The following is a 16198-nucleotide window of genomic DNA, read 5'->3' on the forward strand; positions in this document are numbered from 1 at the left end:
CAAAAATGACTAAAATTTTTAAATTTCTATAATTCATTCTAATTGATTCCTAATTTATTATTAAAAGTTTATATTTTACTAATTTGTAAAGAAAATTTTTTTTAATCAATAAGAAAATGGATTTTTCTCTCCTAGTAACTTTTCAGTCGTACTAACTTGTATCCCGGTCAAATGTTGTTTTAATAGTTTTATCAACAAATTCATTTAATGTTTGTTATTAACTAACATATTTATTATTATAGTTTTAAGAACAAATTTTGTTTATGTTCGTTATTAATTAACACCTAAGTTTATCAAGATCGTGTTGTCAGCATGCTAAATCCTTTATTTGTCTTTTTTAATTAGTGTTTTTTAATTATCCTAAATTATTTATAGTTAAATATATAAACAATAATGTTTCTAAGGTTGAAATAATATAAAAGTCTTTTTAATAAACAACTTGATGTAGACATTTAGTACTTGTCCCACCAGTCACAATAAAAACAAATTTTTTTAATTGTTTCTACGTAGGTAATCAGTCTAATTCTTCATAATATTCAATGTTTGTAGGATAAATTTAGTATTTTCGAGGGAAGTATTTTTTTTTAGTTTAGTGGTCGAACTGAAATTGGACTTTAAGTATACCTTTGGTAAGAGAGAAGGATTTGTTCTTAGTCCCACCAGTCACACTCAGTCAAATTATAATTACGAGAAACTTAAAAAGTAATGGAGGTTTTTGACAAAGGGATGTTGTTAATTAGTTATTCTTCTATATTATTAGATAAATTTTACTATAGGGACATTCCATGCAAAATGGGAAAATGACTAAAATTTAAAAATTTCTCTAATTTAGTCCTAATTTATTATTAAAAGTTTATATTTTACTAATTTGTAAAGAAAATTTTTTTTAATCAATAAGAAAATGGATTTTTCTCTCCTAGTAACTTTTCAGCCGTATTAACTTGTATCCCGGTCAAATATTGTTTTAATAGTTTTAACAACAAATTCATTTAATGTTTATTATTAACTAACATATTTATTATTATAGTTTTAAGAACAAATTTTGTTTATGTTCGTTATTAATTAACACTTAAGTTTATCAAGATCGTGTTGTCAGCATGCTAAATCCTTTATTTGTCTTTTTTAATTAGTGTTTTTTAATTATCCTAAATAATTTATAGTTAAATATATAAACAATAATGTTTCTAAGGTTGAAATAATATAAAAGTCTTTTTAATAAACAACTTGATGTAGACATTTTGTACTTGTCCCACCAGTCACAATAAAAACAAATTTTTTTAATTGTTTCTACGTAGGTAATCAGTCTTATTCTTCATAATATTCAATGTTTGTAGGATTAATTTAGTATTTTCGAGGGAAGTATTTTTTTTTAGTTTAGTGGTCGAACTGAAATTGGACTTTAAGTATACCTTTGGTAAGAGAGAAGGATTTGTTCTTAGTCCCACCAGTCACACTCAGTCAAATTATAATTACGAGAAACTTAAAAAGTAATGGAGGTTTTTGACAAAGGGATGTTGTTAATTAGTTATTCTTCTATGTTATAAGATAAATTTTACTATAGTATAAGTTTCAGTCACATAATTATATATAATTGATGGAATTCCAGAGTCAAATGTCCCACCAGTCGCTATGGAATGCCCCATATAGAATTTGTCCTTAGTTTTCAAAAGTTTAAAGTGCTATTTTTGACAAAAATATTGAAAATTTTAAAACCTTTTTTATAGAGAATAAAACTTTCTACAAAAAAATATTAATCAATTTCGTCCTATCTCTAATTTTTACTTCAAAATTTGAATTTAAAGTTCAAAAATAAACTTGTAAAACTTGTCTCTAGTTTTCAAAAATTTAAAGTGTTATTTTTGACTAAAATTTTGAAAACTTCAAAAAATTTCGACATTTTTTCTAAAAAAAAATCCTAATTAATTTTGCTTTATCGCTCATTTTTTGGCCAAAATTTGAATTTAAAGTTCAAAAACTCACTTATAAAACTTGTCCCTAGTTTTCAAAAGTTTAAAATATTAATTTTGGCTAAAATATTGAAAATTAAAAAAAATGTTGACATTTTTTTTAGAAAATTTAATTTCCTACAAAAAAAGTCCTTATCAATTTTTCCCTAACCCTTGAGCAAGAATTAAAAAAAATAAACTCAAATTTCCAGCGTCTTGTACAACTATTAATTATTATTATTAATTTTTATTGAAAATTTTGAATCAAACATTGAAACAGTGTATTGTGTAAGAGTTTAACGATCCAAGCCTGTTCGGTTCTTGGAAAAAAATCAAAACAAGTCAATTAAAGCGCTGATAACAGTTTTGAGTTATTGAATTTATTAATAACCGTGATCGGAATTGAGCGTAATAATAATAATAATAACAAAAATAATTAAATTAATTATATTATCTAAATTAAATTGATTATTTTCCGGCGATTAATGACTTGAAATATCTGAATAAAAAATAAAAATATCGATGACTGAATTGTAATTATAGAGATAAGAATAAATAAAAATTATAGAATTTTAGGAGGAAAGTGAATGAGTTTATTTACCCAGGGGATCTTTACCACCCCGGTGACGTTACTTGCACGTGGCATCGAACCACAAATAGACGTGGAAATTACATGCTGTACATTGCTATTGTGAGTCACCGAGTTATCGTATTATATGTTATATATGTGATACTTTTGTTTTCCTCGCGGCTTAGTTGGCCTTCATGACCAACGATTCCTTTTTTGTAGTTTGTTCTGATTTTTTATTTTTATTTAAAGAAGGGAGGAGGTTTTTTTAGGAAATAGATTTTAGAGGGTTGTAAAGGAGGGTTTGAGGAAATTTTTGAGACCAAAAAGAAGATTTTTGGATCATTAGATCAAAAGTTATCAATAATTCAAAATTCAAAATAGGAAAATGGCGATTTTTTATCATTATTAGTTTTTAGAAGATTGAAATTGATTTTTTTGAGAAACTGGTGAAGATATTTTGGAAAATTTTGTGAGGAATTTGTAGAAGAAGGTACGAAGAAACTTTTAAGCCCAAAAAGAAATTTTTAAGAGCGTTAGATCAAAAGTTATCACAAATTTAAGATTCAAAATGGGGAAATGCCGATTTTTGACCATTTTTGAAGGATATGAAACTTTTAAGGGTTTTTTGGAAAAACTGGAGGAGAAATTTTGGAAAATTTTGAAAAAAATTCATAGGGGAAGGTTTGAGATAACTTTTAAGCCCAAAAAGAAGTTTTTAAGAGCATTAGATCAAAAGTTATCAATAATTTAAGATTAAAAAAGGGGAAATGCCGATTTTCAATCATGTTTGAAGTGTATGAAACTTATAAAAGTTTTTTGAGAAAACTCGTGGAGAGATTTTGAAAAAATTTGGTTAAAATTTGTAAAGGAAGGTTCGAGGAAACTTTTAAGACCAAAAAAAATTTTTTAGGACCAATAGATCGAAAGTTGTCAATAACTTGAGGATCAAAATGGGACAATGCTGATTTTTGATCATTATTAGTTTTTGAATGATTTTGAATGGATTCTTTTGAGGAACTGGTGAAGATATTTGGGAAATTTTTTAGAGAAATTTGTAGAGGAGGGTTTGAGAAAACTTTTGAGCCCAAAAAGAAGATTGTAGAAGCAATATATCAAAAGTTATCAATAATTAAAGATTTACAATGAAAAAAATCTAATTTTTGATCATTATTTTTTGAAGATTTTTGAAGAGCCCATTTAAGAAACTGGTGAAGATATTTTCAAAAACTTTTTCAGAGGATCTTAAAAGAAGGTTCAAGGAATCTTTTGTACCTAAAAATAATTACATGGGGTAATTAGGACCAGTGAAAGCGACTAAATAAAATTTACTTTCTCTGATCTTGCTTTGTCAACTTTTGGTCAAAATAAATGGATTTTTGGTAAATGATCCGTGAAAAATCACCGAAAGAGCTTTAATATCCCAAGCTGGAGCCTTTCACAATTGTCAGCACACAGCGAAAGCATGATTATCGGAGCGTAACGTAATTGTGCTCACGTGAATAGAACTAAACGGTTGTGAGCTCTCCTCTCCTTACACACACACAATAAAGCCACAATAATAATGTTAATGTAATGTAAAGCAAAGCAAGGTGTGGTACCTGCTCCAATCTGAATTAAGCAACAGCTTATTCATCGCTTACATAAAAATATCTTTACTTTTTTATAAATTACCCAACTTTTTACTTTTTCTATCTTTATAATTCTCTGTTATACGTTTTTTATCATTAAAATCCATACGCGGTCCAGAGACCCGCCAGCGCTATTACACACGACATGAGTCATCCCCGATAGTTCTCCCCAGGAGATTTCACGGGGATAACGTGTCTATATGTCTACAAATATTCAATTAAACTCGTTATTTATTTTTTAGATAAATTTTTCCGTGTCATTTAAAAAAATTATTAGTTAAAAAATTATCGGTCTTAGAGAAAAATACTAAGAGACCTTTTTTGTTCCAAATACTTCAAAATATCTAAAAAAAAATTTTTTGTTGGCCCAACTTGCCCCAAAATGGCAAAAAAATCCAATTATTTAATTGAATAAAATTTTTTTTCTTAAAATATTTTTTTTTTTGGTCAAATTTAAGAAACAATTATTTTTAATTAAGAAAATATTAATCCTAGAAAAAAATACTAAAAGACCTTTTTTGTTCCAAATACTTGATAGTATTTGAGAAAAATTTTTTTATTGGCCCAACTTGCCGCAAAACCGAAAAAAATCCAATTATTTAATTAAATAAAATTTTCATATTAAAAAAATTTTTTTGGACCAATTTAAGAAACAATTATTTTTAATTAAAAAACTTTTAATCTTAGAGAAAAATAATAAGAGACCTTTTTTGTTCCAAATACTTGTAAATATCTAAAAAATTTTTTTTTGTGGGCCCAACTTACCCCAGAATAAAAAAAAATGAATTTTTTAAGATGAAAAAATTTAAAATGAAGAAATTTTAGGCTTCAAACAAATTTTTTTGTTATTTATAATTATAATAATAATATTAATGATAATAATTATAATTATAATTATAATAAAAATTATTATTAGAATAATAAAAATTATAATAATAATAATTATAATTTCAGAAAAAAAAAATTACTCAGAATAAAAATAATTTTCATAAAAAATTTCTTAAACAAAATAAAATTTTATGTGGAGAGAAATCGCGGCCTACACTGTAAAAGATGCGGAGTAAATCGGGAGTGAATTTCACTCCCATCACTCGGAGTTCCGGAGTGAAGTAATTAATCACTCCGCGTAGGGAGTGAATCCGGAGTTTTTATTTGCGGAGTGATTTCGAATTTCACTCCGAAAAACATCCGCGTTCGGAGTTTTTAAAATAAATAAAATAAGGATGAATTTTCGTTCTACAAAATTAATTAATCTTTATATATATATATTTCTTCTGAGCGTGTGTTTGTCATTGAACTCCTCCTAAACGGCTGGACCGATTTTGATGAAATTTTTTGTGTGTCTTCCGGTGGATTCCAGAATGGTTTAGATTCACAATTCAGTCCACGAGAAAATGTTTATTTAATAGATTTTTTATTTATAAATTGTTGTTGATCTTGACTACCCACGTGCACTTTTCATATATTTTATAAATATCATATAAATAAGATACATGAAAAAATTCATGTGGGTACTCAAATGAAAGGTCTCGATGAGTATAAAATCATAATGGACTTATATTTATGAAAATGTTAATAATTAACGAATGATAATGTATTTTGTTAACTAATGATGTTTTTAACGATATAAGCTCATTCCGATGTTACACTCATCAAGAGCTTTCATTTGAGTACCCACATGCATTTTTGATATATTTTTCATATATACATATACATAATATATATAAATATATAAAATAAATGAAAAATTGATGTGGGTACTCAAATGAAAGGTCTTGATGAGTGTAACATCGGGATGAGCTTATATCTTTAAAAATATCATTAGTTGACAAGATACAATGCCATTTATTAATTATTGAAGTTTTGAAAGATATAAGCTCATCCCGATGTTACACTCATCGAGTTCTTTCATTTGAGTACCCACATAACATTTTTTATATATTTTATATATATATATATATATATATATATATATATATATATATATATATATATATATATATATATATGTTATTTGTGAAATATATAAATATATAAAATATATTAAAAATGCATGTGGGTACTCAAATGAAAGCTCTTGATGAGTATAAAATCAAAATGGGCTTATATTTACGAAAATGTTAATTATTGAAGAATGCCCGTTGCATATTGTTAACTAATGATGTTTTTTAACTATACAAGCTCATTCCTAAAATTTCTAAATTTAAGACGTGTGTACATGACAACGTCTGTCGGGTTTGCTAGTATATATATATATATATATATATATATATATATATATATATATATATATATATATATATATTTTGACAATTTTTAATTATAATTAATTTATAAAAAAAAATAAATAAAAACATTATAATAATAATTAAAATGAAATATTATTAAAAATAATAAATTAAATTTTTAATAATTAAATATAAAAAGGGTTTATAAAAATATTTTCTTTCCAAAAATTTATTTATTTCTAAATTTATTCATTTTGGGAGTGAATGCGGAGTGAATTTTATTATTAATAAAAATTAACTCCTTCTCGGAGTAAATATCAATTAAAAATCATTCACTCCGCGTTCACTCCGCAAATTTTTTACAGTGTAGAGGAATAAAAAAATAAAAAAAGGAAAGGAAGATAGAGAGTTATGAATAAGGATATAAAAGTATATTAAAGTGAATTTAAAATAACAGATGATTGGATACAAAGTACAGTAAACAGAATAAAGAGAATAAAGTTAAAAGTTCTTATTCTTGATTTAAAATGTTGCTCAGGCAGCATTCTTTAGCAAGCAGTCACTGGCTGTTGGACGCCTTCGGCCTTGCCAACGTCCTCACTCTTGTCTTTATACATTTATACCAGTAGACACATAGAGTTTATTAAAATTACAACCGCGTTAAATTGATTTTGAAAAGAGTTCCTTGTATTAATTTATCACCCGACAGTTCTCGAGTTAGTGCGAAACTCAGAATTAATAAATTCTGGCTTATAGTGAAAAAAATTTTCCACCGCGGTGATGTCATTGTTTACTTTATTTATTGTTACACACTATGATATCTTCTGCACACGTGGTGAATACTCGGGTTATGACGAATAAGGTTGTTAGCACTTTAGTAGTTTATTAATCACTATTTACGTCATCTGCTTCCCGGATTTTTTTACAATTTCAAATACTGATTACTCTGGTCCTAATTACCCCGCGCTATTTTTTTTAGCTACAAAAGATTCCTCAACTCTTACTCTAAGATCCTCTAAAAAAATTTTTCAAAATATCTTCATCAGTTTCTTAAAAAAGTTCTTCAAGAATCTTCAAAAAATAATGATCAAAAATTGGATTTTTTCAATATGAATCTTAAACTATTGATAATTTTTGATTAATTGGTTCAAAATACTTCTTTTTGGGCTCAAAAGTTTCCTTGAACCCTCCTCTACAATCCCATATCAAAAATTTCAAAAGATCTTTACTAGTTTTTTCAAAAAACCCTTGTAAGTTTCATATATCTAAATAATGATCAATAATTTTGATTTTTTTATTATGAATTTTAAAGTTACGATAACTTTTGATCTATAGATCCTAAAAACTTTTTTTTGGGCTTAAAAGTTTTCTTAAGCCTTCCTATACAAATTTCTTACCAAAATTCCTAAAATATTTCAACTAGTTCCTCAAAAAAACCCCGTTTAAAATTACCCAAAAATTTATAATATTAAAAAATTCGATTTCTTCATTATGAATCTTAAATTACTCATAACGTTTGATCTATTGCTTCTAAAAACTTCTTTTTGGGCTCAAAAGTTTCCTTAAACCTTCTTCTACAAATTCCTTACAAAAATTTTTAAAATATCTTCACCAGTTCCTCAAAAAAATCTATTCAAAATCATTCAAAACCTAATAATGATCAAAAATTCGATTTTTACATTATAAAACTTTAAATTCAAATAACTTTTGATCTAATGCTTCTAAAAACTTCTTTTTGGGCTCAAAAGTTTTCTCAAACCTTCCTCTACAAATTTTCTTGCAAAAATTTCTAAATATCTTCACCAGTTCCTCAAAAAAATCCATTCAAAATCATTCAAAAGCTAAAAATGACCAAAAATTCGAATTTTTCATTATATGACTCTTACAATTTAAATAACTTTTGATCTAATGCTCTTAAAAACTTCTTTTTAGTCTTAAAAGTTTCCTCTCCTTAAACTCTTCTCTATAAATTACTTTTCAAAAATTTTGAAATATCTTCACCAATTCCTCAAAAAACTCCATTCAAAATCATTCAAAAACTATCAATGACCAAAAATTCGATTTTCACATTCTAAAGCTTAAATTATTGATAACTTTTGATCTATTGGCTCAAAACACTTATTTTTTTGGCTCAAAAGTTTCCTCAAACCTTTCTCTACAAATTCCTTAGAAAATTTTCCAAAATATCTTCACTAATTCTCCAAAAAAATCTATTCAAAATCATTCAAAAACTAATAATGACCAAAAATTCGATTTTTACATTATAAATCTTCAAATTCAAATAACTTTTGATCTAATGCTCTTAAAAACTTCTTTTTGGGCTTAAAAGTTTCCTTAAACTTTTCTCTACAAATTCCTTTAAAAAATTTCCAAAATATCTTCACCAGTTCCTCAAAAAAATCCATTCAAAATCTTTCAAAAATTGATTTTTTCAGTATTGATCATCAAAATTTCATAACTTCCGATCTATAACTCCTAAAACCTTTTTCTTGAACCCAAAAGTTTCCTTCAACCCCTCTCTACCCTCCAAACCTCCCTAATTTCCCTAAAAGCCGCAATTATCCCCAGAAAATCCAAAAAAGTTTACAAGCCACAAGCACGTGGCCGTTGCATAATAAATCGTCCACGTCATCGGCATCTCCTTGAATGAATATTCCCCTCAAAAACGGGGTGAGGGATGTCAGAGTTTTCCCGTTGGAATAAAAAACAGAGCCAGGGGATGTTAATAATAGCCTCCTTTGATATTCGGGTGCGTTAGTCATTGATACAAACAGAAATACATCAGTTGGGTGAGTCATAGGGCACAAGTACAAAGTGTACCAAGTACACCACTAGTAATCGAGAACAGCTGATCCAAATGCCCAATACGAGTGTTCAAAAATGAAAGGAAAGGTCACTGACAATCACGAGTACTTTCGATTTCAGTTTCGGTTAGGGGACGCTCAAAGGACAATAGACTCTCAACAATAGGATCATTCTGTTGCTTCGGTGCATTTAGAGTGCACTGTAGTCTACTCCAAAGCGATGACTAACTCATGGTCATAATTATAATAATAATAACTAATCTTTTCTAAATGACACTTGCTACCATTTCATTTTTATCTACGTGTCTAATTCTAATGGGAGATCTTTATACTCTGTTTGTCTATTCTTTGAGATTACTCGAGATATCGGCATGAGTAATGCTGTAGGTAGACTTATGCTAAGTACTCTTGGGCTATGACTCACAGATAATGGCTTTAAAAGTGGAATTTTGCTGACAAATACTACATTTTTTTTTTGGTCTAGACGCTCTGATAATTTTTATCAGGAAATTCTGGCAAGTTTTAGGAACTTAAAATGGAATTATCAGGCTGGTTTAATTTTTTTGAGACTAAAGATATCCAAAGGGTTGTAAAAGAAGGTTTAAGGAAACTTTTGAGTCCAAATAGAAATTTTTATGAGTAATAGATCAAAAGTTATTAATAATTTAAAAGCAAAAATGAGAAAATGCCGATTTTTTGTCATTTTTGGTGGATATGAAACTTGTAAGAGTTTTTTCGTCAAACTAGTAAAGATATTTTGGAAAAATTTTATTGAAGATTGTAGATAAAGGTTTGAGGAAACTTTTGAGCCCAAAAAGAAATTTTTTGAATCAATAGATCTAAAGTTATCAATAATTTAAGAGTCATAATGAAAAAATCCAATTTTTGATCATTTTTGAAGGATAAGAAACTTTTAAGGGTTTTTTTGAAAAACTAGTGGAGATATTTTGAACTTTTTGGTAGGGAATTGTATAGGAAGGTTTGAGGAAACTTTTGAGCCCAAAAAGAAATTTTTTGAATCAATAGATCTAAAGTTATCAATAATTTAAGAGTCATAATGAAAAAATCCAATTTTTGATCATTTTTGAAGGATAAGAAACTTTTAAGGGTTTTTTTGAAAAACTAGTGGAGATATTTTGAACTTTTTGGTAGGGAATTGTATAGGAAGGTTTGAGGAAACTTTTGAGCCCAAAAAGAAATTTTTTGAATCGATAGATCTAAAGTTATCAATAATTTAAGAGTCATAATGAAAAAATCCAATTTTTGATCATTTTTGAAGGATAAGAAACTTTTAAGGGTTTTTTTGAAAAACTAGTGGAGATATTTTGAACTTTTTGGTAGAGAATTGTATAGGAAGGTTTGAGGAAACTTTTGAGCCCAAAAAGATGTTTTTTGAACCAATAGATCAAAAGTTATCAATAATTTAAAATTCCAAATGAGGAGATGCCGATTTTTGATCATTTTTGAAGGATATGAAACTTATAAGGGTTTTTTGAATAACTAGTGGAGATATTTTAGAAATTTTTGGTATTGAATTGTAGAGGACGGTTTGAGGAAACTTTTGAGCCAAAAAAGAAGTATTTTGAAGCAATATGTCAAAAGTTATCAATAATTTAAGATTCAAAATGAGAAAATCCCGATTTTTTATCAATATTAGCTTTTGAAGGATTGAAATTGATTTTTTTGAGAAACTGGTGAAGAAACTTTGGAAATTTTTGGTAGAAGATTGTAGATAGAGGTTTGAGGAAACTTTTGAGCCCAAAAAGAAGTGTTTTGAACTAATGGATCAAAAGTTATCAATAATTTAAGATTCAAAATGAAAAAACTCTATTTTTGATCATTTTTTATGTGTATGAAACTTATAAGAGTTTTTTGAAGGAACTAATCAAGATTGTTTTGAACTTTTTGGCATAGTATTGTAGAGAAAGGTTTAAAGAAACTTTTGAGCCCAAAAAGAAGTGTTTTGAACCAATAAATCAAAAGTTATCTATAATTTAAAATTCAAAATGAGAAAATCAATATTCAATAAAATACAATTTTATTTTTTTACTTAAAAAAAATAATTTATTTAAAATTTTTGAAAGTAGAAAAGACATTCGAATTCCAAATACTAGATTATAAACGCGCCGCGAAGTGAAAGTGATAATAATCGAGTAAAAACGAGGAATAGCATAAAGACTATAATGAAATAGAGTTTTATAAATTTAATAAAATGTCAACTGATGCAATTGATTACCCGAAGTGCGAAGGTACATATAGCTAAATTACAACACAACAGACGTCGCTGTAACTTATGAGTTATAATTTATAACTTATAGCGAGTATATATAGATTTATAAATAACTAATACATCTTATAACATATAACACATAACATGTAACTTATAACGTAAGGAAGCAAGTGTATCAGTTTGCCGTGGAATGACTCAGAGAGAAAGTAAAATGGTTACTATAATATTTTTCTTTCTTTAGCTTCTTGTTTCTTGATATTATTATTATAAATATAGTTTATAGTTTCGGTCATTGAACTTTTGTTTATAATTTTATAAATTAAACTTTAAACCCAAAGTTTTAACATATTTAAAAAGTTTTAGGACTTGTCCGTAATTTTTAAAAGTTTAAAGTGATATTATTGGCCAAAATATTGAAGCTAAAAAATTATAAGAAACCTTTTTTGTAGAGAATTTAATTTCCTATAAAAAAAGCTCAAACAATTTTGCTCTATCTCTAATTTTTAATCAGAAATTTGAATTTTAAAGTTAGAAATTAAATTTGAGGACTTGTCCTTAATTTTCAAAAGTTTTAAATGCGATTATTGGCTAAAATATTAAAGATAAAAAATTATAAAAAATCTTTTTTATAGAGAATTAAATTTCCTATGAAATTTAAAATTCAAAAATAAAATTTAAGGACTTGTCCGTAATTTTTAAAAGTTTAAAGTAATATTATCGGCTAAAATATTGAAGATATAAAATTATAAGAAATCTTTTTTATAGAGAATTTAATTACCTATGAAATTCAAAATTCAAAAATAAAATTTAAGGACTTGTCCATAACTTTTAAAAGTTTAAAATGCGATTATTGGTTGAAATATTGAAGATAAAAAATTATAAGAAACCTTTTTTATAGAGAATTAAATTTCCTACAAAAAAGTTCAGACAATTTTGCTCTATCTCTAATTTTTAACAAGAAATTTGAATTTTAAAGTTAGAAATTAAATTTGAGGACTTGTCCTTAATTTTTTAAAGTTTAAAATGCTATTTTTGACTAAAATATTGAAGATAAAAAATTATAAGAAGTCTTTTTTATAGAGAATTAAATTTCCTATCAAATTTAAAGTTCAAAAATAAAATTTAAGGACTTGTCCGTAATTTTTAAAAGTTTAAAGTAATATTATCGGCTAAAGTATTGAGCTAAAGTATAGAGAATTTTATTTTCTATAGAAAAGCTCAAACAATTTCGCTCTATCTCTAATTTTTAACAAGAAATTTGAATTTTAAAGTTAGAAATTAAATTTGAGGACTTGTCCTTAATTTTCGAAAATTTAAATTGCGATTATTGGCTAAAATATTGAAAATTCAAAAAAAATATAAGAAAACTTTTTTATAGAGAATTTAATTTCCTACAAGATAGTTTCTATCAATTTCGCTCTATCTCTTGTTTTTTTTCCAAAATTTGAATTCAGAGTTTAAAAACAATTTTGGAGGACTTGTCCGTAATTTTTAAAAGCTTAAATTGATATTATTGTCGAAAATATAGAAGATAAAATATTATAAGAGACCTTTTTTTGTAGAAAATTTAATTTTCTACAAAATAGTATTTGTTAATTTTGCACTTTCTCCAATTTTTGATCAGAAATTTGAATTTTAAAGTTAAAAACAAAATTTGAGGACTTGTCCGTAATTTTCAAAAGTTTAAAGTACTATTTTTGGCTAAAATTTTGACAATTTCAAATAATGATAAGAGACATTTTTTTTAGAAAATTTGATTTTCTACAAAAAAGGTCCTTATTGGCTTAATTTTGTCCTGTCTTTAACCTTGAAGTCCAAATTTTGAAAATAAAATCTTGAATAAGTTATTATTTACTACTATATTGTAGATATATTTTCGTGGCTAGTGTTTACTTCCGGTACATTAGCTTCTGATCTGTATATGTATATATATAGAGCAGTAACAATAACATGGCGGACAGTAGCACATAATAGAAGAGCGTTGATGTTGATAGACACGAATAGGGTAGAGTCACTACCAAACAATGAGACCATTGTTTGTTTCGTAATCTTTTTATTTACATTGGCAAACTTTATTATTATTATTAATTTTCTTTTTATCCTTAACTAGAAAATAAAATTAAATAATTTAATAAATATTTATAAACAATTAAAAAAATATTTTTAAATTATTAATAAATGTAATATTTCTTCCCAAAAAAATATCTAAAGTATAAAAATAATTGTTTATATATTAAATAAATAAATAATTTTTTTTTAAATATCTAAATAAATTTATTAACAGTCGATAAATTAATTTATAAGAATTTTTAACTTTTAATAAACTTTTTAATATTTTTCAGTATATATCTTCAATTTTATCCTAAAATTTATCCAAAGAAGCTTAAAAAATTTTTTTCAACTTAAAATTGTCTCCCGACCTCTTTAAATTGTAAACAAAAAATTTTCCTCAACATTATATTGACCAGTCATAAAAAAACGTATCGGAAAAATTACAATAAATGTGCTCGCACACGTGACAGGTCACAGCAAGTTCATATAAAAATTTCTCTGACTTAACTTAACCACGTGGTGAAACGCGCATAATAAATGATCTTCTTGCAAGTATTCACTGCGGCGCAAAAAAGTGTTTGAGATAAACGAAAATGGTAAACAAAAGTCGAGCCAAGGCTACTTCCGTACTTGCTCGAAAAATATTGTAATTTATAACAAATAAAATTCTCGTACACATACGTAAGATTACATATGGCTCGTAGTAGGGATCTCTATTCATAGAAATGAGTCATTGTTGAGATGACGACGCGAATAGCCTAAGCTGAATTTGCGCACAAGTCATGTCTGCTTGCAATTTATATTTTTATTGGATTGTATATCTAATTGGGTATGTTAATATAATAAACATATATAAATATGTATCGACTATTCGACGTGTAGGTTGTACATCTGTTACATCTTATTTAATTACATTTTAGGATTAGGTGCATTGTATAATATTAATACACGTAATTTGGAGCCGCAATTACAGACCTAGACCTTTTGGGAAGAAATAAGGGTGAAAATTTCAAAATTAACTATTGGCAAACTGGCGGTGACTCATGGCTACAATCTTTGGGTATTAATAGAGACTAATAGAGTGGATGTGTGGTAATAGCGATGTAGTGAGAGATTGACCAGGGACTTGACTAGCTTTTGATGTAAGAGTCAACTTTTAGATAAAGAGAGCACACCAGTTATGCAATGCTTTGGACACAGAGACACTTTCGGGTAAATAATCACTTCCATGCGGGCTTGTGTGTGTTCTGTCATGATTTATGTGCCGATACAGATATATAGCCAAGATTATTGTATATTGTATACTTATGAGCGTGAGTCATTCAGCACAGGGCATCGTTGTCATCGTAATTATTCTTCGACGTACTTTCTGTACGGAGAATTTTATTGAGAAAAATTTTTTTTAATTAAGCTTAAAGAAAAGTTTTATTTTTTTAGAATGGATTGTTGAAGAAATAATTTTAATTGTAATGAATTAGAATTGTTTAAGTTTGGAAACGAATTTTAGGCTAAAAGTGGTTCAAAAAATTTTTTGTAAACTTCTTTGGGTGAATTTTGAGATCAAATTTTGAAGAAATAAGCTAAATAATATCAAAAAATTTATTAAATTTTAATTTTAAGATTAAAGATTGTATAGGAAGAAATAAATCCCGGAAATATTGATTTAAAGCTCTTGATTTTTAAGAATTTCTTCTTATAGATTAATTTATCGACTGTTAATAAATTTATTTAGATATTTAGGAAAAAAATTATTTATTTATTTAGTATACAAACAATTATTTTTTTATTATTAATGATTATTTTCCGGGAAGAAAACTTTGAATTATTATTAATTGTATATTTTTAAATATTATTTATCTTTTAATAATTAATTCATTAATTGTGAAAATAAATTTATTAAATATCAACAAACTCTTCTATTATTTAAAAATAACTACCAATAATATTGATAAAATTAATTTCATTAATTTAAAATTTCAGGACGCAATTTTTTTCTTTTCTATAAATCATAAAAGCCGTTAAATTCCCGCTCAAATAGTTAACTTATTATGATAGGTATTTAGGCTGCATTCGAAAATATCTCTAGATACATAATTAAGAAATGACCTTGTATATTGTGAACTATTGACATTTTTGAAGATATAATCTCATCCCGATGTTACACTCATCGAGACCTTTCATTTGAGTACCCACATCAATTTTTCATATATTTTATATATTTATATATTCCACAAATACCATATATATATATATATAAAATATATAAAAAAATGCCTTGTGGGTACTTAAATGAAAGGTCTCGATGAGTGTAACATCGAAATGAGTTTATATCTTAAAAAATGTCAATAATTAAGAAATTACCTTGTATTTTGTCAACTAATCACATTTTTAAAGAAATGAGCTCATCCCGATGTTACAATCATCGAGACCTTTCATTTGAGTACCCACATCAATTTTTCATATATTTTATATATTCATATATATTATAGATATGTATATATGAAAAATATATCAAAAATGCATGTGGGTACTCAAATGAAAGCTCTCGATGAGTGTAACCTCAGGATGAGCTTATATTCTTAAAAATGTTAATAGTTAAGAAAGTTAAAGATGACATTTAAAAGTTAAGAATGACATTTTTAAAAATATAAGCTCATCCCGATGTCACACTCATCAAGACCTTTCATTTGAGTACCCACATCAATTTTTCATATATTTTATATATTCATATATATTATA

At 26.3% G+C, this 16198-nt stretch overlaps 1 protein-coding gene across 3 annotated transcripts in view; it reads right to left on the reverse strand.

Annotated features, from left to right (window-relative positions):
• LOC123267105 (dual specificity protein phosphatase 10-like) overlaps positions 1-16198 on the reverse strand; it is a 39671-nt gene that overhangs the window by 10696 nt on the left and 12777 nt on the right. The window lies entirely within an intron of this gene.

The sequence above is a fragment of the Cotesia glomerata genome, linkage group LG6, assembly GCF_020080835.1.
Source record: "Cotesia glomerata isolate CgM1 linkage group LG6, MPM_Cglom_v2.3, whole genome shotgun sequence".
NCBI lineage: Eukaryota > Metazoa > Arthropoda > Insecta > Hymenoptera > Braconidae > Cotesia > Cotesia glomerata.